Source organism: Manis javanica, chromosome 12, assembly GCF_040802235.1.
Source record: "Manis javanica isolate MJ-LG chromosome 12, MJ_LKY, whole genome shotgun sequence".
Lineage (NCBI taxonomy): Eukaryota > Metazoa > Chordata > Mammalia > Pholidota > Manidae > Manis > Manis javanica.
In genome coordinates, this window is record NC_133167.1 from 3,289,982 (window position 1) to 3,313,780 (window position 23,799).

The window sequence follows — 23,799 nt, forward strand, 5'->3', positions numbered from 1 at the left end:
ATTTGCAGATGCTTGCTTTTTTTATTTCGTTCTTTAACCATATTGTAAGTAGGGCTATAGAAGTGAGTCAGTCTCACGCCCTTTGATGACAAGAGGATTTTATTTCTCAGAGTGACTCTCAGACCGAGGGAGCATTGGATTTCTTGTCATTGTTCCGGAGTGTGCCCATGTCTAGCTCAAGACTTGGCTCAAATTGGATTATATCTTGTTCTTCTCTTTACATGGAATTTTTCTTAAGTCCAGTTTTGTAGACTATTCAAATACTGAAAAGTTGTTAAATAAAAACTCTCAGTCTTCAAATGTGCTTCTAATTTTAAAATTGGGAATATAGTGTTCTCATTAGCTAACACATTTGTGGAAGGAATGCAGCAAGCCAAGTCCTTCTACCAATCCTTTGCCACAGAATGGTAAGGACAATTTCTGTTGTCTTTCTGTTTGCTCAGGTCCCCCAAAGGCTGAGATGATACAAGAGCACCAAGACCCCCACGGCCTGACCAGGGGTTGGACCACCTCTGAGGAGCAGGCAGTGCCCAAAGCTGCTGATGCCGCATTGGCCTATATCCACTTTCCGCCTGTCTAAAATAAGGTTAAGAATGTATCAGATAGTTGGAAAGGGTGATAGATACTCAAAAGAAGGCTTTGGGGAGGTAATTGTCTTGAATTGTGACTTTCCACCCTCCACCCATAGGAAGACCGGTGCACTTCCACCTTCTTCACCTGAAGTCCAATGAGGGATCGTCAAGATCTCCAGTGTGAGGGATGCTGAGACTGGTGGCACGTGATTCATGCAGGAAAATGTCTGAAGACAAGAGGCTGTCATCGCACCGGCTCACCGGGCAGCGGGGCCACGAATGAGCACTGAGTGCATGCGGTGCACATTGGGGTTGGCAGGCCCCCGAGGCGGACGTGTTTCTTCCAAGCCCTGCAGAGGAGAGCCTATTACCACTTCTCTCTTTCCTGCTCCTCCTGTGGGAGAGCCCCTCTGGGAATCAGAAGAGAAATGCAAACGTTTATCCAAACTCATCCCTATGCTGTTGATGTCCAGGCCCTAGGCTTGTCTGAGTGAAAGGAGATGTTTTAAATCAGAGAAGAGTTTGATAGTTTGTTATTGCTCTGCAGTTAGTTTTTCAAAACTTGGAAAAAGAGGCTATCCCTTTATTTTCTCCAATGATTTGCAAAGCAGTAAGTTCTGCCCCAAATTTAAGACAGAGGTAGAATGAAAGATTCATGAGACCAGGTTTTCAGGGTCTCTGAATTAGGAATAAAATTAGATTTGGTTTTTGCTCTGTTGAATCCAACTATCTCAACACATCGGTTTACAAAGTTCATAGAAAGAATGCATAAAAAATCGTTGACCTGCTTGTACCCAACCAATCTTTTTGTTTTCTTTCAGCTTATTTCTTATTAGGATGAAATTCTGGAGCCATGTTTCCTTGTAGAATTTAATCATGTGTATGCCAATAATCTAAAAATTAAAATATTTCTTACACTTATTGGAAGCATTAAGGTTGCTCTTTGACTCTTTTTATGCCATCCAGAAGAGAAAAGGAAACATCTGACTCTGATACCATCAAGAGGTAAGATATTGGATAACTGGTAGAGGCGAATGAATTATGGAGGGAAATGGAGAAAGACTGGCTAGCAGGACTGGAGGAACAGTGAGAAGCCGTGTCCTAGAAGCCACAAGGAAAGCATACTCCAAGGAATGTGAACGGCCATGTGCAATGGTGTTGAAATCTGCCCTGTGAGAATTGACATGGGTCTATTGAACCCAGGGGCAGTGGGTCATTTGAATTTCTGGTCTGCTGCCACTTGGGTAGAGAGGCACAGGTTGATAGGGGTTCCAAGATACTGACACATGTTTAGGGAAGATTTCTGGGAGCAGGGAAGACAGGGCTGCTGTGCTCTGCCCCCCTCCATGCCGCAAACGCACACAGGCTTTCAGATCAGGAGAAGAGAGTGCTTACAGTGGGTGCAGAGCCATGCTCAGGGCCAGACGGGGAACCATCAGATGCCCCAGAAGAGAACTCCAACCCAAGAGTGATGTCATGGCAGTCCGGGCAATGAGACGTGGGGCCCTGCGTTTGAGTGTTCATGTACACGCAGGGCAGGAGACAGGACTGTGGGTGCATTCACGTTAGGGAGCTAGACCTGATAAGCCTGCACAAAGCAGGAAGGGACCAGCAACCTGTGCTCACCAGAGAGATGGCAGGGAAGCCCTTCCTTTGGTGGGAGAAAAGCTGCCCCTCTGAGAAATGATAATATTGAGTTGTGACCTCACACACAACAAGTTAGGAGTTGAAGGACCTGCATAGTATGAGAATCTCGAACTTAGAAATGAACAGAATAATGGGTCTGGGTCTGATGCATCCTTTATAACCCAGATGCAAATAACAGCCTTTCCAGAGGAACACCATGCACCTGGGCTGGAGACCCTCATGGCTGGAACGGTGCCACTGGCAGCGCACTTGCAGTGAAAAGCACAAACCCCGCAGGGGAGTTAGCCACCATAAGGAAAGATTGGCATATGCAGGGAATGGTAGAATTTTACTCCAAGAAACAAAAAAAGAAGACAATCTATTAAAGATGACTCAAAAAAGGAGTATTTAAAGGGACAGAGATAAAAGAAGACATAGAAAACATGAAGGAAAAGCTGGTCATTTAAACAAAGCACCAAGCAGGCCTGCGAGGTTTGAAAAATATAGTCGTTCAAAGGCAAAACTCCATGGAAAGACTCAGAAGTAGGTCAGACAGCAGACAAAACAAAGGTCAGCAACAGGACTGAGGATATCACTGGGAATCAGCACAGAGACGAGGAGAGAGAGTGCAGAAAAGTCTAAGAGTTTCAGAGGAATGAAGACTGGGATAAGAATGAATCAGAGTGAGGGAGGGGGAGGGAGGGGGAGGCCGTGAAGCAGAGGGAAAGGGAGGGAAGAACCTCACTGACAGCAGCAGTTAGGAAAAGGGGTGAACGGAAATGCTAGTTGGTAAACAGGAGACACAAGATAGGACGGTAGGATTGAATGTGATCAGTATTCGTTAAAAAATGGGTCAAATTCACTTTTGAAAGAGATTCATAGCTTATTTTTAATATTAAAATACAGCGAAGAAAAATATGTGGGCCAATCACTTTTAACAGTTTTATAAGGAAGTTTTATCAAACATGAAGAGAGAAGATTATCCTAGTTTTCCAAACTGTTCCAGAGATTAGAAAAAGTGGGGATACTTTCCAATCACTCAATAAATTAGATCACTGAAGCCAGACAAGGATGATATGATGCCAAAAAAAAGTATCTCACTTAGGAACGTACAAAAATCCTAAGTGAAAAACAACCAAACTGAGTCCAGCAATGTGTTTAAGAGGTTTTTTTTAAAAGTATGATCAGGGGAGATTTATACCAATAGTACAAGAAGCACCTGAAAATTATTTATATAATTCATTATATTGTCGGGTTAAAGAGGATCATACGCTCAACACTCTCTCTCTAGATACAGATATATATGTATATATATATATGTTTAGTACATATGTTTAGAAGAAGAGGGGAGAGTGAGCCAATGAGCTCATTTGGTAAAATTTATCACCAAGAAAAGAAGAGAGTTTCTGAAATCTGATTGAGGACACCCACCACACAGATGCCACAGTAAGTGGCAAAGCCATGGAAATATTCTCTTTAATTTTCTTAAATGTCAAAAAAGAAATGTTCCTTGTTATCCCAGTTTCTATTTATCATTTTACTGGAAGTTCCGGACATTGAAATAGCAAAAGAAAAATTAAATAAGAGGTAAAATATTGCAAAGGAAGAAACCAAGTTGTCATTACTGGCAGACAGTATGATTGGTGACTAATGAAATTTAACAAATCTACATGCAATTATTGTTAAAAAATTAATTCAGCAGGATTCTTAGATATAAAATGAGCATGCCAAAAGCAACAGCATTCCTACATTCTAGTAAAAATGAATTACAAAATTAATAAAATTAATTATTCATGGTAACATAAAGTCATAAAACATACAAGAATAAGTAAAAACAAGTTGTTTGGAGAGAAAATAACCAAACTCTATTGAAAAACATGAAATGTAACTTAAATAAATGGAGAAAGAGAAAAAAAATCAAAAGATAGAGAGAAAGATTATACTCATGGATGGGAAGATTGAAATTCTCCCCACATTAATGACTAAATTTAATGCTAGACCAATAAAACTTGACAGGCTTTTTAATGAATGTGACCCGCTGATTCTAGAATTTGTGTAGAGGTGTAAATGGCCCCTATTGGCCAAGCTATTTAAAAAAGAAGAAAAAAGGATTAACTCAAAAAAATACTGAGACATACTATGAAGCTCCAGTATTTACAACAGTGAGTTACTGGCTGAGGAAAATGCAAATATGCCAATGGAACAGAGCCAAGAAAGATACCCACAGGCATTCTGGAACTTAAGAGGATCCTCACGGTATTTGCAGATCAATAGAGAACGAACAGACTATTTAGAAAATGGAGCAGGGACGACTGCCTGTTCGACTGGATTAAAGACTCGATGTGAAAAGCATAACTTGAAAACTTTTAGAAGAGAGTATAAGAAAATACCATTATAACTTTAGAGTAAAGGAGGATTTCCCAAAGAAAATTCACACACACACAGAAAAAAAGAGAAATTTGCTGACCTGCCAAAGCTAAGCCAGTCACTGCTTAGAAGTGATATGTATGCAACATATGCAATCTGATGAATGAATGGTATCCGGTTTCTATAAAGAAACCCTTTTAAAATGCTGGCGAGGATGCAGAGAGAGGGGAACCCTCCTGCATTGTTGGTGGGAATGTAAATTGGTTCAAATGTTGAAAGCAATATGAAGGTTCCTCAAAAAATAAAAATAGAATTATCGTTTAGCCCAGTAATTCCACTCCTAGGAATTTTCCCAAAGAAAAGAAGATCCCTGATTGGAAAAGACATATGCACCCTTATGTTTATCGCCACACTATTTACAATAGCCAAGATATGGAAACAACCTGAGTGTCCATCAGTAGATGAATGGATAAAGAAGATGTGGTACATATACACAATGGAATATTATTCAGCCATTAAAAGAAAAGAAATCTTATCATTTGCAACAACATGGATGGATCTAGAGGGTATTATGCTCAGTGAAATAAGTCCAGTGTAGAAAGACAAGTGCCAAATGACTTCAGACTTCACTCATTTGTGGAGTATAACAACAAAGCAAAATTGAAGAAACAAAATAGCAGCAGACTCACAACCTCCTAGAAGGGACTAGCGGTTACTACAGGGAAGGCGTTGGGGAGGGTGGGAGGGGAGGGAGAGGGGATCAAGGGGCAGTATAACTAACAATCACAGTGTAGGTAGATCATGGGGAGGGCAGTATAGCGCAGAGAAGACAAGTAATGATTCTACAGCATCTTACTACGCTGATGGACAGTGACTGCGATGGGGGGGGGGTGAGGACTTGATAATATGGGTGAAGGTTAAAACCAGTGTTGCTCATGTGAAACCTTTGTAAGATTATATATCAATGATACTTTAATAAAAAAAAGAAGAAAGAAACCTTTTAAGCCTAATCAAACTAATCAATAAATGGGCTGAAAGCTAAACACTCTCATAGAAAAATGGAAAAAAGACATGAACAGTCAACTGATGATAGCAGAACATACCCAAATGACTAACAGACTTTTGAGAAACTGTTCAGTTTCACTAGTTATTGGGGGAAATCCAAATTAATGTTGACCAAAATAAGATACTCCTCATCTTTCCAAATGGGCTAATTTTATGATGAGGAGCTACAAAATAAAACTATCCAACCAGTTTTCCAAACTCGCAACTAGTTTTCAAACATCGTTAGAGCTGCAAATTCTGTATGTGGCGCGGGTATAGCCGCGCTGAAGCCAAGGAGTGGGCGGCTGGGGGGCTGCGGGTCCCGTCCACAATTCCCAGACAGCCTCTGCCCTTCCTGAAGCCACAGTCAATCTTCTCCAGGTGATGACTTCCAGGCCACAGGTCGAAGGGGCTCCAGGGACCTCATTCAAAGGAGTGTCTGCAGTGGGGATTTCAGCCCCTGGCACCACCCCGGGAGGCGGACACTTGGAGGACCTTTAAGAATACCTCTTGAAATTGATCCCCGAAGCCAAGGGCTAGGCCCCTCTTCCTCTGCAGACTGCTGCAGATGTCCCAGACCGTTCGGACTCCCCCTGGCCTCCTGGGCCAGCCCTGAGCCACTCAGTGGGACTCCCCAGGGACCTTTCCAAAACCATCCCACTGCAGAGTGAGGAAACCTTTCAGCTTTTAGATGAATTGTCTTTTTTCCTGCTATCGCCTTGCCAAATCCTCCCTTCGCTCTGGACACGTTACCCCTTTCCTCCAGCCTTTGGTCTTTGGGGAGATATCTTTCATCATCCAGACACTCCGAGGAGGTTCCGAAGGGAAGCAACGTGAACACTGTGGTTAGATCGCGGGGTAGAACTGAGCGTCTCATTTCCTGAGTCCTTCTCATGACTTCTCATGTGATGCTGGCTGAATATTTATTCTTCATCTGATCCAGGTTTCTGCACTAAGCTATAGAGGGCAGCTCCCCATTAAAAAGGAGGAGTTTATAGTGTGTCTTTTTTCCAGTTTCCATGGAACCCAGGGATGGTCCACCAAGCGGGGGCAGGACACTCGCACAGCAGCGTCTCTCTGGGAAGCCTCCCCCGGGAAGCCCAAGCCCCGTGCTTTCCAAATTTCTCTCTTTACCCAACACATGACAGCTTAATTCTCATTCTGGTTGTTTACAAGATAGTCTTAGTGAAGAGAACATGTAAAGAAGGAAGCAGGATTCACCCATTACGCAAAAGCAACCAGAGGAGAACTTGGCGGAATTCTGGAGCACCTCCTTTTCTATGCGTTCACACACAGACCTTTTGGTTATGTCGCTTTTTTCACAACTGTCATTTATTATGATTTTCCTGTGCTATTAAGTTGTCTTCAGAAATCTGATTTTTTCCTATCTGCTGGTACACTAGTACTTGGAGCCATCTCGGTCGTTGTGAATACAATTATTTCTTACTGTTTACTGTTACAAATAAAGCAGCCAGGGGCATTTCAGCCTTACTCCTAGAGGTGGGCTTCCTAGGGCAAAGGCTATTGTACGTGTGTGTATGTCTTTTGAAAGCTGCAGCCATGGGACCGGCAGCCTGGAGGTGTCCCGCCCGCCCCTCCCAGCTTCTCCAAGTTGCATCAAGTCTGTGGGGCCTCTGGGTCACCATGCCCCAGCACCCAGTCGCAGCGGCAGGCCCAGCCTCTGGGCTTCACTGCTGGCCTCTGCCCCGTGGGAGCGCCCTGTGGACCCCACTGCCCCTCCCGTGGTCCCTGCCAAGGCTTCACCGGGCGCCTCTGACATCCTCCGCGGCCCACGGTGGCCGTTTCCCGGCCAGCATGGTAGCTCTGACTTCCAACGTGGAAACCTTGCTCTCTGTGTGCTTCCCACCCACACGTTTAGGGAACTTTTTTTTTACCAATCCTGATAGAAGTGGTTTGGACGATCTTTGAGAGCCGTGCCTCCAAACGTACCTCCCTGCTGGTGACCAGGGTGACTTCAAACATCTGCGCTCTGCGATCTCAGCCGTGCTCTGCCCTCTGCGACTGGGGTGGCCAGGCCCGGCCGCTCGGCGGCATCTGCTGCGCGTGCAGTGGACGTTCCCCACCCTTTTCTCTGGGGCGCCCGCATGTCTTTCTTCTAAGGTCTCTGTAGTCTTCTTGAACAGGTCATGAAATGGAAAATAAGGCATTGCTAGAGACGCTTTTTCTCAAAATAATTAAAGTTTTAAAGAAGGACATCCTAAGAGAATTCTAACGCTGTTTAGCATTTCCTTTAAAAAATAGAAAAAGCCCCCTGTACTCAGCCCACAAGCCCGGGGTCCACCCAGGGCTTCCCTCCCAGCTGCGAGGCCCTCAGCCTCCTTCCCCGCTCTGCTCCCGCACCGGAAAGCGTCTTCTGTGCGCGTCCCGTTTCCATTCCTGCCCTGGGCCCGGTTCTCCCCCACTGGGCACGTCCATGACTGAAGTCCAGTGATGTCCACGTGGCACGGGAGCCCCCAGATAAATAACTTGCTATTTCCTTTTCTCCCCTGGTTTTGCCAGTGGGTTTAGCCCCAAGCAAGTTCACTCTTGATTTAGTGAGACCAAAAAATGACCATGGAACATTCTTGGGGTGAAAGGGTTTATACCCAGCTTTATTCCCATGGTGGCAGGTCAACCACTAGAATCCCGTCCACTCAGAGTGAGCCTGCAAGCAGCAAGCCGGTCTCTGCCCCCGGGCCTCTCCGCCTCTGTCCTCGGCGCTGCCACCACTCCAGCCTCTGCTCTCCTGCAGCTGTGCAGCCCAGGGCCCTGGGCAGAGCTCTTTATATAGAGTCAGTAATGAAGTATTGCTCACACCTGTGCAGTGAGCCAGCCGACCAGGGCCAGGTGAGAATCCTGGCCACAGGAACCTTCATTTTCTCTACATCCCAACCCCAGGACCGGTCCGCTTTTTCACGGGTGAACGTGATATACGGACTGGTCTGATGGGTCTGCACGGAGCAAGCGTGAGCCTCGGAGAGCATGCAGCAGCAGCGTCCCATCGGAGCCTCAGCCACTGGCTGTTTGAGTACGCAGGTCTGTCCCCCAGGTTAAGTGTAGCAGTGCTTAAGGATTCTTACTTCTCCAGTCTTCACCTACATTTCAGTACTCTTTAATTAGACTTCTGCAAAGTCTAGATTTCTAGATTTCGGGTCCACCTCGCTGTCCATGTTTAGTTAGGTGGATGCTCTTGGAAGACCAGAAACACCTGACTTGTATTGTTGCCAGTTCCGTGGTGTAAATACTTCTGCCAGTTGTGAGCTACGAACATGATTGTCACTGGACATGGGGTTGGGGAGACATACACAGTATCACATTAGACCATTCAGATTCAATACACAGATAATAAACTGTAAAAAAATAATTAAGAAATGGTCAGTTTGGGTATTTATTATCTTTGTCAATAATAACTTGTTGCACTGTAAATGTATATGATTTAAGCTATAATAATGGCTGGGCTTAACAACTGCTCGACATAACCCCTGAGTGTCCTCAGCACCTGTGAGCCCATCTGAACTGGCTCTCGCCTGGGTCAAGACCTGCTGTCTGCCTGTCCCTCCGTAACAGCAGAGAGAAGCCAGATTTCTAAGGGTGCCGAGGCACCATTCTGCATAACAAATCTCTCCAGGAGGGAAACTAATTAGCTGTATATTATGTGAAGGCAAGCAAGGAACTTTGTAAAATAGCAGAGCAGTGGTGTAAAAGTGCATTTTTTGATATGCAGACATTTCAGTGCTGCCCGCCACACGCTCAGGTAGCCGGGAGGGCTGGAGGAGGGAGGGAAAGTCGGAATTAAGTAAGACTATGGGCTTTGAAGCCAGCAGCCCACGGTTCAAATGCTGGCCTAGCTGCGTGATGTGTGAGTGGCCACGGGCAACTCAGTGGTGCTTTCTGATCCTCAGTTTCCCAGCCTGCAAAGTGGGGACAGAGACGGTGCCCATCACAGGGCTGCTGTAGGACCACTGGCTCAATGGGGATGAGGCACCGAGCACAGGGCTCGGCAGGGGTCAGGAGATCAAGCCCCGCTGCTGTTCTGATCCCAGGGGCTCCTCGCTGCGGCTGGGAGAGGCAGGACTGCCATGCCCTCCTTCACATCAGCAGAACAGCCGAGCGGGGCAGGGGAGGAGGGGCAGACAGCTGGCACCTCTTCTCTCTGGGAAGGAGGATGCTGAGTCCAGAGCTGCTGAGAGGCCTGTGGGAGGCCGGAGAGCTCTTGCGTCCACTGCCCTGGGCTGAGTGGGTGAGGGGCTCCCTGTACACACCCACATCCCCATGGCCGTGACTGCCAGAAGTGCTGGACACAGGAAGCACAGGGTCATTTCAGAGGTGCCTTTAGAGCTGTGCTCAGAGTGTCAACTAGACTTACTATGCCGATCATCTTGAAACGTATGCAATCGGATCATTATGTGATACACCCAAAACTAGCAGAATGGTGTAGGTTAATTATACCTCAGCTAGAAGAAGAAAGAGGAAATATTTGAGTGACCAAAAAGTCCAAAAAGAAAAAAAGTTGTGCTCCGTTAGCTCTTGATGGTGGCGTGAATTCCAAGGACAGGAACCTGGAAATGTGTCTGCCATGCCCCAACCTGCTTTCTTCATCTGAGAAATGGGCAGAGAGGCACCTTTCCTCTGGGATGCCCTGAGGATCCGAGGGGTTGACCCACTTGGTGGTGGTCTTGTCACCCCATCAGTGATGCTCACCATAAACCTGGAGCCACAGGGCTGGCCTTTGAGCAAGAGCACAGGGCCCTTGCACACGCTGAGCAAGGTCCAGGGCAGGGCTGGCCTTTGAGCAAGAGCACAGGGCCCTTGCACACGCTGAGCAAGGTCCAGGGCAGGGCTGGCCTTTGAGCAAGAGCACAGGGCCCTTGCACACGCTGAGCAAGGTCCAGGAGAGACAAGGACCCTCAGGAGAAAGCCCATGTATGTCTGGGGAAAACGTGTTCTCTGGTCAGGGATTTGAAATGAGCTCCTGCAGTGCAGGCCTGACTCAGCCTGGGAGCCCCATTCTGTGGCCTCTGATTCATGTTTTCCAGGCAATCGGGAAATGAGAGCTGTCTGGCCGCCTGGCCGCTCCTACTGAACACTTATCCTGGAATTTGTAAACCGTCCTCCTCGCACGGCTCCCTCCACGAGTCACAGCTTTGCTGCTGGTGCTGTTGGGGGTGGGGGGCTGCGGCTGTGTTCAGACCTGACACCAACCAGAGGGTGTTTCTCCAAAGGCAACACTAGAATGGTCTTTATTTTTTCTATTTTCTGTTCTCTTCACTCACAAGCCACAGAATGTCATGTGGCCTTTGTCACTGACCATTGGGTAAGGACAGTAGAATTCTCCAATGTCAATGTTTGAATTTGAGGAAAGAAGGAAGGAAGTGGTGTGTCTTGCCAATGAGTTTCAGACCTGGGCAAGTTCGCTATAGATTAAGTGTCACCAAAGAAATCGACAGCAAAACGTTCTTTGGGGTGGAAGGATTTATTACCCAACTTTATTTCCAGGTAGCAGGTCAGTCACTAAAATCCCATTCACTCAGAGCGAGTCCGCATGCAGCAAGCTGGTCTTTCCCCTTGTCTCTGGGCCCCTCTGTCTGGACAGCCGTCCTCTGGGCCTCTCTGTGTGGCGCTGCCACCACTCCAGCCTCTGCTCTGCTCTCCTGCAGCCTTGCAGCCCTGCCACCATGTCACCCAGAGCACAGGGCGGAGCTCTTTATATATAGTCAACAGCCATGTATTGCCCACAGGTGTGCAGTGAGCTAGTCAACCAGAGCCAGGTGAGAATCCTGGCCACAGGAACTCTCATTTTATCCACAGGGTGTCACAGAACTGTCTGTGCCAAGGGAAGGTGTCATTTTATCCTTGGAAAATTGTTCTCTGGACCTTACAGCCAATTACTAGACTTTTCATTCTTCAGTGTACGCAGATGTAGAAAGAACTTTCTAGGTAAATAAGCCCCAACCTCTGTTTTAAAAAAATTAAAAAAGAATGCTCGTGGCCTCAGGAAATGCCCACTACAACCTGATGCAAGTCCGAGGCCTCCTGTGGTGACCCTGCTGGGCCGCCTGCCTGGCACTCAGAGGACCCGCCCTGGCTGCACACCCGGGACACACTCAGCGCTGGGAGCCTCAGCCCCCTTCTTCGTGAACGGCTGCTGCCCTTCCCTGAGCGCGGCAAGGCTGAATGAGGAGGTCCTGCCAGTCCCCGCCAGGCGCCAGCCGAGGCAATGGCGCAATGGCACACGCTCCACTCCTGGGGCCTGGTGCCCGCCTGTCGCACTGGTGACCCGACACCACCTCCCAACAGTTGCCCAGTGACCTTTCATTTTACACATCAAGCATGTGAAAGTCACATGGTTTTCAGAACCCCAAGTCCTCGGGGTCATTGTGCCCACTCTGAACTCTGTGCTGCGGGTCCTGCCACGCTGCGGACTCCGTGTGGCCTGAGGGCAGAATTCTTCACACCTCTTCCCTCCTTGGAAACCAGTGATCTTCATCTAGTCAACTACCCCATCCCCAGAAAGGCTTCTTGCCTCCTTCCTTGTCACCTTGTCACGACCCAGAGCTGACAGTCCCCCTGGGTCTGCATCCCACCGTGATGGGAGCTGGGTCCCCATCTCCCAGAGGACATATGAAGACCCTGTTGGACAGGCAGGAGCTTGGAGCAGAGAGGTGGGTCCCCACCCCTGCAGGCAGCTTTGAGGGGACAGAGCAGAGTGGGGGACACAGACGTCTGGGTGGCCAGCAGGGGGAGGCAGTGCCCAGGAGGTGGAGCAGGAGAGGGGGCAGCTGGCGGGAGGGGAGCCGGGACTCGGGGGGCCCAGTGAGCTGCGGAAGACCTATGGGTCAAGCACAGCCGACTGACCCCAGGACATTTACCGGGTACACTGGGCGCAGTGTGGAGCTGGCGGCCAGGAGGCCACCCGGAAAGGGGGTCTGTGCCATCATGGGTCGGAAGCCGGTCAGCAAACTGTGGAGGGATAAGGCAAGGGGCTGTTCTCTTCCAGGGACTTGGCCGCGCAGGAAGGAAGGACACGGGCCGTAACGGTGCGCAGGGACTGGGTTCTGTCGCTTGTCTTCGGTGATGGGAGACAAGCGTTCGGAAGCCAGGGGGAAATCACCAGGACGGAAGCGCCCTCCGATGCGTCCAGGGCTGACCTGCCTGGGAGCACCACCCCTGCCCTCGCGGCCTCTCATGGTCTCTCGGCGGGGAAGGGCCTGTGGCCTGCCTGCCTGCCTGCCCCGCCCAGCGCACCTTGCTGGAGCCTCTGAAGGCCGGCGCCTTCTGCACCCCCCGGCCCCCCCACCGCGGGGGACCATGCAGGGCAGCAGCCTGACAGGAGCCCCCGACCGGCTTGCTGGTGAGTGGAAGGATGACAGCTCCTTGAGAACCTCCGCCACATTCCTGGATTCAGCCGATGCTCTGTTTAGGGGCTGTTTGCAGTGACACACAGCTGCTCTGAGCGCAGGAAATGCCTGCTTGGTTTAGCAAAGAGCTTACCCATCCGAGGGGATTTGCCGCTGGTAGGGAAAAGCCAATCAGAACCATCAGCTCAGCCTCTGTGGGCACCAAAAGCCGCCTCTAGTCCCCTCCCTGTGGGTCAAGGGTGCCATCTTGTGGGAAGAGGAGGTGACAGCGAACACTTCAGACTGCCTCACAGGATCTTTTCCATTGAAGGCAATTCCATGTCTTGAACATAAGCTGCATTACCTTGCAGTTACGGAGTCCCTATGTCTGCAAAGGACTCTCACAAGTCTCTTTTGATCTTCACAGCAACCTTGGCCAATAGTATGATCATCCCCTTTTTATAGTCTAGGAAACAAACTCAGAGAGGTTAATTGACTTACCGAAGGTCACACAGCCAATGAAAGGCAGAGCCAGTCGCCTCCTTCTCCTCTCCTAATTGCTGTATGCAAACAACACCACCAGGTGTTCTACACCAGAGTTTTCCAACTTTTGCCCAACCCTTAACCTGGGACCCCCCCCTACGCCCGTGTGCTGTTGTGCAGGTGTGTCTATGAATATCACAGAGGCCTGTACCCAGTGTGGCACCTCTGACTATCCTGGTCTATTTCCTTTTTAAGAATGCCGTTTGTGATCCGTGATCCACGGATTACGTGGTCACGACCCATAGACTGAAATGCTGAATAATGGCTCCTTGGAAATGTCCACGTGCTAATCTCCAGAATCTGACAAAGCGCCTTTTGTATGGCAAAAGAGACTTTGCAAATGTGATTAAGTTAAGGCTTTTGAAATGGGGTGATCATCCTAGGTTACCCACTTGGCCCAGTGGAATCTAAAGAGCCCTAGTGAACGGGAGGCAAGAGGTCAAAGAGGAGGTGACCTGGAGGCGGACATGGGAGTGCCACGCTTTGCAGACGGACCGGGGGGGGGGGGCCGGGAGCCAGGGATCGCGGGGCCTGCAGAAGCTGAAAGAGGCCTGAGCAGGTCCTCCCCTCGGCACTTCCCGAAGGAGACAGTCCTGCCCACACCCTGACTTCAGTCCAGTGAAACGGACTTTGGACTTCGGGTCTAGAACTCTTGGTAAGAGATTAAATGTGTGTTGTTTTAGGCCCCCAAGTCCGTGGCAGCCCCAGAAAGTAACACAGATGGTGCCTGGGAATGACAATTTAGGGGCATCATCACAGTGGCGCCCCAAGGGGCATGTGGCCTGCAGACGTGGTGTTTACATGTTTGTTTTTGCCCTTCACAGTTTTAAAGTCTTTTTTGAATTATTTACCCCCATTTTACAGCATGATGTGTCATGTGAAAATCGGAATTTCTGGCTTATCTCTGTGTATATAAGGCTCAAGTTCACACGTGGCAACATCTGGCGCTGGCCGGCCAGAGCCTTCTTCTCCATCCTCCTTCTCTTCTAAACACACTTTTAGAAATAAATTTTAGCTCTTGTCAAGGTAGTACACCCACATCATTTGAGACTAAGCAGAACTGTAAGGATTCAGCCAACATTGGTATTCCCATCACTCAAACTTTTCTACCTTCCACTCATACTTGCCTTTTAAAAACTGAATTTCTTCTTGGATATCTAAATAATACGTTTGTCCTGATAAATCATGAGTGTGGAACATTAGACTTATCTCTCTAGTGAGGGTCTAGAATGCATCGGGCGTAGGTCTGTTAACCCACTCCAATTCTGCTCCCTTTTCTCATGTTCCCGATGTGATTAAATCATAAGATTTTATAAAATCATGTGACTACTCTATTATCTCTCTATTGAGGTTTTACTTATAAAACTTGGGGGTTTTTTGGAGTTTATAATTGCATCCTGTGTTACTGACTTTGTGTAGACAAAGACAAGTATCTATCACTACCTTTTGCAAATGACCCATCTGATCCAGCAAATGCCCAGCAACATTATTTTCCAAATGCTTAAATAGTTTGAAAGAATATTCCATTCCCATTATTCCCCCCGGAGGCTGCATCTCTGGAACTCACTGCATTCCTGGCCACAGCGGGGTTCAGCCTTTGCCGTGCTCTGTGTTGGGACCCCCCTCTCTCCTGAGTCCCAGGTCTCTCACTTAGTTTGGACCCTGGTTTTGCTGGACACACCCTGCAGTAGTGCTCTCAGGAAGAATGACGGACAGCTGGGCTGGTTACAGCGCTCTAGCTTCCTCTTTAAACTTTCCAAGGCATTGCCTCGCTGCCTCCCAGAGCCCAGCACCGATCCTGAAGGCTCCGACGCCGTCTGGGCATCTCCATCCTGACTGCGGCTCGTTCCCTCTGAAGAATTTTGCTCTTCCCGCCTCCCCAACCCCAGGTGCTGTGACATCTCATACCGGTGTGCAGCCACGTGGGTCTTCTTTCCCTTTTATTAGTGGCACCTGGCCTTCAGTGGACCCACTCAGTCTGGAGGCAGGATCCTAAGCTCTGACACACTGTCTTAGGCATATTTCATTGATAGTTTTCTCCCTCCCCACCTCTCTGTATTCTTTTCCTAGAGCTGTGATTAGCCGGAGCTTCAGGAGACGATGGAGCAGCCTTGGATTTCACTGCAGGAGGGTTTGAAGAAGTGAGAATTTTCAAAGGCCAAAGACAGGGGAGGGGAGGGAGCTGCTTCCAGGACCAGGAGAGTCGTGTGGGAAGGGCTGCCTGGGAGGAGCTGCAGGCACACTGGTCAGCCTCCTCCTCGGTGCCCCATCGACTGGAAGCCAGGGGCGGGGGTCCTCTTGGGGTCAGCCCTAGAGGTCAGCTTCTGGGTGCAGAGCAAGGGCAGACGAAGGAGCAGGGGTCTGCAGGGGAACCAGCAGCCGCCCAGCACACCTGACGTCGCACCTCCCATTTTCCTTTCTGTTCTCTCCTCTTTCATGGTGTCTCCTTTTCTTCTACTATCTTGGAGATTTCCTTGACTTTCTCTTTTAACTCACCTCGAACGTTTTATTCAGCTCCTGTATTTTCCATATTGAAATCTATTTCATATTCTAGTTCATCTTGGGTCACTTCTACGCTGGCTTGCCTGGTGCCACAGCTGCCTCCCCGGAGATGAACAGTTAAGCTCTCTTCTACTTCCTGCCATGTCTTTGTTTTCTCTGGGTTCCTTCTTTCTATTTCATTTTGGCCTCTGGTCTTTCCGTAGATGATTTTCCTGAATTGCTCCTTGATTCTTGCCACTGACGTTTAAGAGCGAGGCACCAGATGCACGGATGGGACGGCCTGTGCGGGCAGCGGCCTGGGAGCCTGGGGTCCGTGGTGGGCAGGAGATGCGGGGTCTGCTTCCCTTCCTGTCACTCTGCCATGGTCACCAGGATGCCCACAGCAGGTCAGGTGATCTCCAGAGCAGGGGGGTGTCAACACTGAAAGGGGGCCTTATTCCCTAAAGCCTTCGGTTCAGAAAGTCCTTCAGGACAGCTGGTAAGCAAAGACAGCACTAGTGCTCACGGAGCACTGCGTACTTTACCTGAGAGCGGGCTCCGGCAGGGCTCGCCACGCGGTCTGACAGGGGTGTTCTGCGAGGGAACTAAAGGTCAGAAAGTCGGCAGCTCCCCGATTTTCCAGTTTGAGACCACAATGAGCCCAGTCGGTGTTCAACTTTCCCTAGCTTCGGGCATGGTACCGAAACATTCCAGAGAGAACAGGAGGCTGGGAATTAGGTCAATTGTATGCACGCTGAATTGAGTAAGATCCTATTTAAATGCAATTTTCTTTCACCCTTACCTTTAATGTTTGTGAATTATAAATTTAACATTCAAATCAATTTCAAAAGTAGTGAAAAAATGAAATATCAACTCCACATGATAAACCAGTAAGACTGACAATATAGGACTATGCAAAATAAATGGACAGGTCTTAGAGGCGAAACGAACATGTTTTACAGCAGAGAGACCAGATCTCAGTCCTTTTCTGACCTGCATCTTCAGTTCTGGGTTTAGAGCTAGGTATGGATGTGAAGGTCGTGGGTCACCTAAGAAGTCTATCATACCGAGGCATCAAAGTGCCGTATAATAGATGGACAGACATAGGAGATAAGCATATAACAGAGACAGACTTAGAAGATAGATAGGAGGAAAAGTGAAGGGATTCTCTGGACCGATCAGTACCTGACCCACAAATTTCCCAGTCCCTGGGGCTTTAGAGAGGACAGCCTATCCTTTCTCTTTACTGCAAAGACTGGATCAAAACCTTTGGAATTTTTATTTAATAGTCTGGCAACATTCAAACACCAAAATAACTAGAGCAGCACCCAGACCCCATACCGGGACCAGCACTTGGCTGAGCTGCACGCACACCGGGCCCCAGGCCCAGCGCTTCCTCTGCTGTCGTGGCTGTCCACTGGGAAGGTGTGGCACCCGGGCATCTCCTGGAGCTCATGTGTGGAGAGAGGCCTGGGCCCTTCCCACCCCCAGTACCTCTGGCTCCCAAGTCCAGTCAGGCTACAAAAGCAGGTTCATGGACAGCTGGCCACCCAAACTGCTGTGGACCTGACCTTCCTAGTTCATTGAGTGACAGATCAGTACCCAAACCTCAAAGCAGTGACCACCATCAGTCCTTCTCTGGCCGAACCCCACATGGCCTGTAGTGGGAATCATTCATACATGAAGATCTGAGGTGGGAGACTGGTGCTATGGAGCCCAGGTAAGAAGAAACCTACGGTGGGTACCTGTTATCTCCCCAGAGCAGCAGCCTTCCAGGGTGGCCTGCAAATACCCTACCTTCTCTCTCTCTGGTGAGGGCGATGGGGATGGTGGCTTAGCGGCTCTCTGGGAGGAGAATAAACAAGGTGGGCTTCAGACCAACCAGTCACTAGACAGTAGGCTATTTGAGAAGAACTCAAACTCCTGGATTTCAAAAAAATCCAGAATGTTCTGGATGACAAGGGCCTGTGCCACCAACCTGTTTGACAGTGGGATTCTTGGAAGGTTGTACCCCTACTGGTATTGACATAGAGCTCCTCCAGAAATGGCTTCTTTCTTTCAACCAGAGAAAGAGAAATGCCCTTCTTGTCTTAATTTTAACTAATATACTTGGTTCAGGGGGTGACTACTCAGTGCCAAACAAAGCACATCACAGAGATCAAACCAAGCACAGAGGGGCTTTGTACCACCAGGGGAGAGCCTGGCTCCCAAACGAGACTAATGCCATCACCAAGCTAAGTAAGAAATCAGGTAGAAAGAATTTTGGGGTGAAATAAACATTACTCAAAACCCATGAAAAATAAAACTCAGTACAACTTGAATTACGTAATGTTGAACTGAAAACTAAAACATGGTCCAAACAGATCATAGGAAATAATCACAAATAAAGAAGTTTTAACCACACAACCTAAAACAGTTGGGCTGGAATGACGCTAAGAGGTAAGGTTCTCAGCTGAGTGAAGATCCCAGTGATATGTGAAGAGGGAAATAAAAAGCCCACAAATGCACAGATTTGCTAATCTAATCACCAGGTCATTTTTGTTTATCTCAATATCCTCAGAAGGAGACACAGCTGTGGCTTTCTAGTCCTTTTGTCTCTCGAGGGGCCTCAAAGAAAAGATCCTCAGGGCAAAAGCAGTGACTTGCTTTTTCTTCCTTCCTCCAAGTTCTTTCTCTTGAAGCAAGGCTGTGACTGGGTGAAACAGACCGCAGCCACGGGAGCCAGGGGAGGGGGGCGTCTGAGGCAGCCGCGGGCGGTCAGGGCGCCCACCAGCTCCGGAACGGCCAGCTCTGTGCATCTGCCCGTCTTACCCGCTCTGCTTCCCGGAGAACCCAGCCCAGGGCGCGCTCACCGAGGCCTGCCTGCCGGTGGTGTTCTGACTGGCGGTGGTGGTAGTGACTGTGTGTGTGTGTCTTTAAGGTGAGACAGGCATGAAATGAGGAAAAGGAGACAATAAAAGAGCCCAGATGTGCGAGAGTGGAAGCCCGCATGGTGATGGTGCCCACAGGGGAGGTCGTGCCGGAGAGGCGGGGTGGTAGATGAGGACCCCAGGGGTCCTCAGAAAGTGCCCAGGACGGCTTCTGCTTTCCCTGGGAAGGAGGAGGCAAAGGCATGTGGTGAGTCAAGGGTCAGACAGGGTCAGAGGCTTGAGCAGCAGGAAGGCCGTCAATCTGAGTGCAGGAGATGACCTCACTGCCCCGGGGTCTCAGAGACACATACCGCGGGCAATCACACCATTGGTGCCCACCGCCAGGGGTTTTTTTTTTCTCAAGTTTCAATATGATATAAAATTGATGAATTCTTAAGCTGTTCTTTGGTGTTCTCTTTCTCAGGCTTCTTCATTAACCCAGCCAGTTTTTTCATTTTTTATAAATATTTCCAGACAGTCTTTATCAAACGAGGAGTTTGGTGAGAAAGGTCCACCTTTGCTCACAGATGGGACAGACAGAACCAGTGTCTGATCACCAGTAATTTTTGACAAAGGTGGATGTGAAGCTACTTTCTCAATTTCTAATGATCAGAACAGAAATGTGCCAGATTGCATGTTTCAAAGACACATAGTTATACTGGTACATACTTATTCCATTCCACATGCCCTCCTTACAGTGTGATTGGGACGCCCCCACCCCCACCCCAGCCCCAGAAAGGCAGGTCTAGCTCCCTGCACTCATGCCTGGGCAGGGACGCGGGCACCCTGACCCCTGGACACGGAGGGTAATCACAGCTGATTTCCTGGGCTAAGTCATAAAACGACGCAGCTGCCTTCTGGTCTGCTCTGTCTCTCTGGACGTCAGGACGTTCATGTTTGGAACGCATACACCGTGGTAGGAGGATGCCCAAGCCACACGGACAGAGCTGCCACTTCCTCCCAGGACAGACTTTCCCAGGCAAGGGCAGCTGCCTCGGTTAGTACCTCCTTCCTGCAATTCGCGGCAGCTCGGGACATGGGAGACGCGGGAGACTTATCTGCAAATTTCTCGCCTGTGAGTATCCACCATCCTCGTTTCCAGGGCTGGTTCACTTGTCAGTCATTTTCCATTTTGCAGAGGGAAAGCTTTGGTTTAGGGGCTTGTCATCTTAAACCACAAACTGAAGATTTATAATAGTTAAAAATATCTCTGCAGAGTGAGTGAGTTCAGGGAGGGGAGTGGGGTTTGGGGCAGCCAGTACAGAGGAGGAGAGAAGCCGGCGTGGGCCCGTCTGGGCCATCCTGACCTCACACTCTTTGGCCCCTTGACTGCAGAGCTGCGGTCCTCTCGGGAGGACATGGGACTTGCAGGAAAAGACTCTGTGTGCCGAGGCTGGAAACTGTGTCTCCGGATGATTTTTGCCTTTTCACTGTGGTCAGAAAGCATGTCCGAATGAAGAGTGCTAGGCATTCTCCGTCCTGAAGCACTTTCCGCCTCACAGCGAAGGGCTGCTGGCCGAGCGCAGTTTCCTCATACCGAGGAGAAGGCATGTGGAGTGTGCGTCAGTGGCCTTGGCTGGGGGATGACAGCAGCCCCGAGGTTCCAGTTAGGATCGCTCAGCCCACAGTCCCAGCCACCTGCTGGAACCCGTGTGTCAGGAAATCCACAGCATTTCTGGGACAGCAAGCAGGTCTCTAGGAAACTAGCATGACACTGGGGAGCCACGGTCCACTCTGCAAAGTCGCAGGGCAAAGGGGTTCAGAGTGTCAGGCTCAACCCCTGCACAGGCCAGCCCACTCCACCGTGACCTGAGCCCCGGCCCGGCCATCATGCCCAGCTGTTCTCAGCACCTGTCGCTTCTCCCAGCCTCGTCTGCTCAGGGCACCAGGGACCGCAGCTCCACCGGGTCCAGCTCAAGGAGGGTGGTGACGGCCACAGCAGCTCCCTGGCTCCAACACAGTCAGGCTTGCCACAGGTCTCGCTTTGACCGTTTTTGACAAACTGCTGGTTTGTAGGCCTTGAGGCCGAGTCCCATTCTGCCTGGCCTGCTCTCAAAACTTGGAATCCCAGTGTCCATCCCAGGGGTCCCGGAGGTGGGGGTCCCTGTGGCAGACCCTCCACTGGGTGCCATCCCTTGTGTCAGGCTTCTTCCAGGCCACTTGGATTGGATGCCAGACCTCGGACCCCTCTGACCCTGGCCTGTGGCCACGGACCTGATCCCTTCCACCATCTCCCAGTCTGAGATGAACTTTCAACCAGAGTCCTTCTGATGCCCCTTAATGAATGGCTCCTGGGCTCTCTACACTCAGCACTAATTTGACATTATTGCATCTGCCTGGCCTCCCAAACCGGGTCTTCCCTGGTCTTTACAAGTCAAACAGTGTCACCTGAGAGAGGGAATGTGGGGACGTTTACCCTGAGAAGCTCACTGGGAGGTCCGGAGCCCCATGCTCGCTGGGATAGGCCATCAAGAGGAAATCAATGAGTGTGGTGGGAAATTGGGTATTTAATGGTCTCAAAGTATCTCCCGACTAGAAACTTCTTAATTACAAAGGAAAACATACTACCTTGTGGCTGCCCAGCAGTGATGCACTGAGGACACAGCATTGCCCCGGGGGCTCCTTGGCAAAAATTCATAAGCTCCATCTCATCACGAGAAAATATCAAATACAAATTGAGAAGCAATCTGCAAAATAATGGCCTGTATTTGTCATGCACATCAAGGCCATGAAAGAGCCCCTGAGGAACGTCCGGGTAGAGGAGACGAAGGAGAAAGGCTGATGCTGATGAAACGCAGTGTGGGGCCCTGGTCCAGAGCGTTAATCAGAAAGAGGCCAAGGGTGGGACCGCTGGCGAGATGGGAGTAAGGTCTGCGGATCAGCATGCTGACCATCAACCTGCTATTGATAATTGCACCGTGAGTCCTGTTAGATGTTCGTATTTGCAGACGCTGGAAGAAGAGTATAGTAGGATTTCTGCACTGCATTTGTTATTGTAGTATAAGTCAGAAATTGTTTCAAAATAAAAAGCCAAACATGCAAAAAACAATGGCATCATTTTGTACGGTTTCAGAATTTTTCATTGGGAATTTCACTTATTAATCACTTTGGGGAAAATTGATGTTGTGACAATATGGAAACTCGTTAGGTCACGTGGCTTGGTTTCATCTTTAAAAATTAACAAACTAACAACACAATTTATTTTAAAATCTTGGGAGGAAAATGAGGTAGGATTGGGGCTGTATCTCAGTGGTGGGTGAGCAGTGGAGCTGACAGTCATCCAAAATCAACAGTGTTGACTAATAAGAGGTCAAGTTGAACTGACTCTGCAGATTGTTGACATGCTGTCCTGGTTAAAAAAGAACTCAAACCAGCACACATAGGAACACTTAACAAAGATTAATTGATAATCTCACAAATGTATGCCTGCAATCAGGGCATTTTCTGACACATACCTTGCTTTCCTGCAGCCGAATTAGGAAGCAGGTCAATTAGCTCTTTAGCCAAAGGCCAGCTTCGCTTTCACGGGTCATTAAGCCAGGGACGTCGGATCCCTTGAGTGAGAAGTGAATTGCTGATGATTTCAGAGTGAGCTGGTAAAGGGGACCCTCAACCGGCTGTGGGCTTTACCAGAAGAAAATGAACCAATAGTCCTAAATCTGCCTATTCAGTTGGATTTTAATCACATTTTATCCTAATCTCTGAATTTACTGTTTGGCACGCATTTAAAACTACAGATGATTTGTCACAGAACTTCCACCAAAACTTCTCTTTCAGGATGACAGTCTGATCTTCTGTAGTTTCCAAATCCCGGACTTTACCGAATGTCCACTAAAATGACCTAACAAAATAATAGGGAAAATTCTCTGTAATCATTAGGAATTTAGAAAAGGCACCATTCAAAGTCCTAAATTCCTGATGGTTTACAATGAGAAATGGTACCAGGAAAAATGAGATAAAGGAAAGATGGGTCATCCCACCATTTACATGTGGTGCAGAGGGGGCTGCAGACAATGGTGGTTCCGTTCATGGGGAATGAATTTCCATCCTGCAGCTGCCCCGGGGTTGAGCTCCGGGTCTGGGGTCAATCTCACCCTACAATAACCGCCTGTATAGAGAGGAAGGGGGGCCCTCTGAGTACAGCAGGGAATTCCGCTGAGTCAGCTCCTGCCTAGGTCACTCAGCTGGCAATGGGAGATAGAGGCACAGCACCCCCAGCTGGCCGGAGACTGCCACAGCAGATGGTACAGGAAAAAGGGACTCCCCTTCCACTAACTGCCGCTTGTATTTTGCATATCAAATACCATTAAATCTACCAAAAGGAGGCGGCCAAGAATTCTAAAATTTCCCAATCGTTCATCTGGGATAAATTTCCCTCTGAAGGGCTAAAAAAGCACTGAACCCCCTTCCCCCACCCAGCTTCTGCAGATGGAAAGATGGAGAGCTGTCAGCCCATTCAAGTAAACTGAGCCTCTGTAAAAGAGATAGTTGAAGACCCAAGAAAACTTAAAAAAAAAAAAAAAGAAAAAAACAAGGTTAAGAAATGTGAAATTTATATTTTAAATGAAATTTTGAGGAGATATTCTTTCTTCATGACTGTTTCACTAATGCAATTGAAGAAGAATTCTCAAAGTATTATGTACTTGGCTAAACTACCAATTAAAGATGAAGGCAAAATAAAGACCTGTTAACATTCTAGAACTAGGATATTGCCTTCTTTATGTCCTTTCTGGGACTAGAAAAATGTGTGCTTAGAAATAAAATTCAGAAATATGAAAGAGGAACCTAAGAAAAAGGAGACATGAGATTCAAGAATCAATGGAAATAAACCAGAAGTACAATGAAAAGAAATGTTAGGTTACTAACACTGGAACGAATGCCATATGGAGAGTGAAAAGGCAACCCACAGGATGGAAGAAG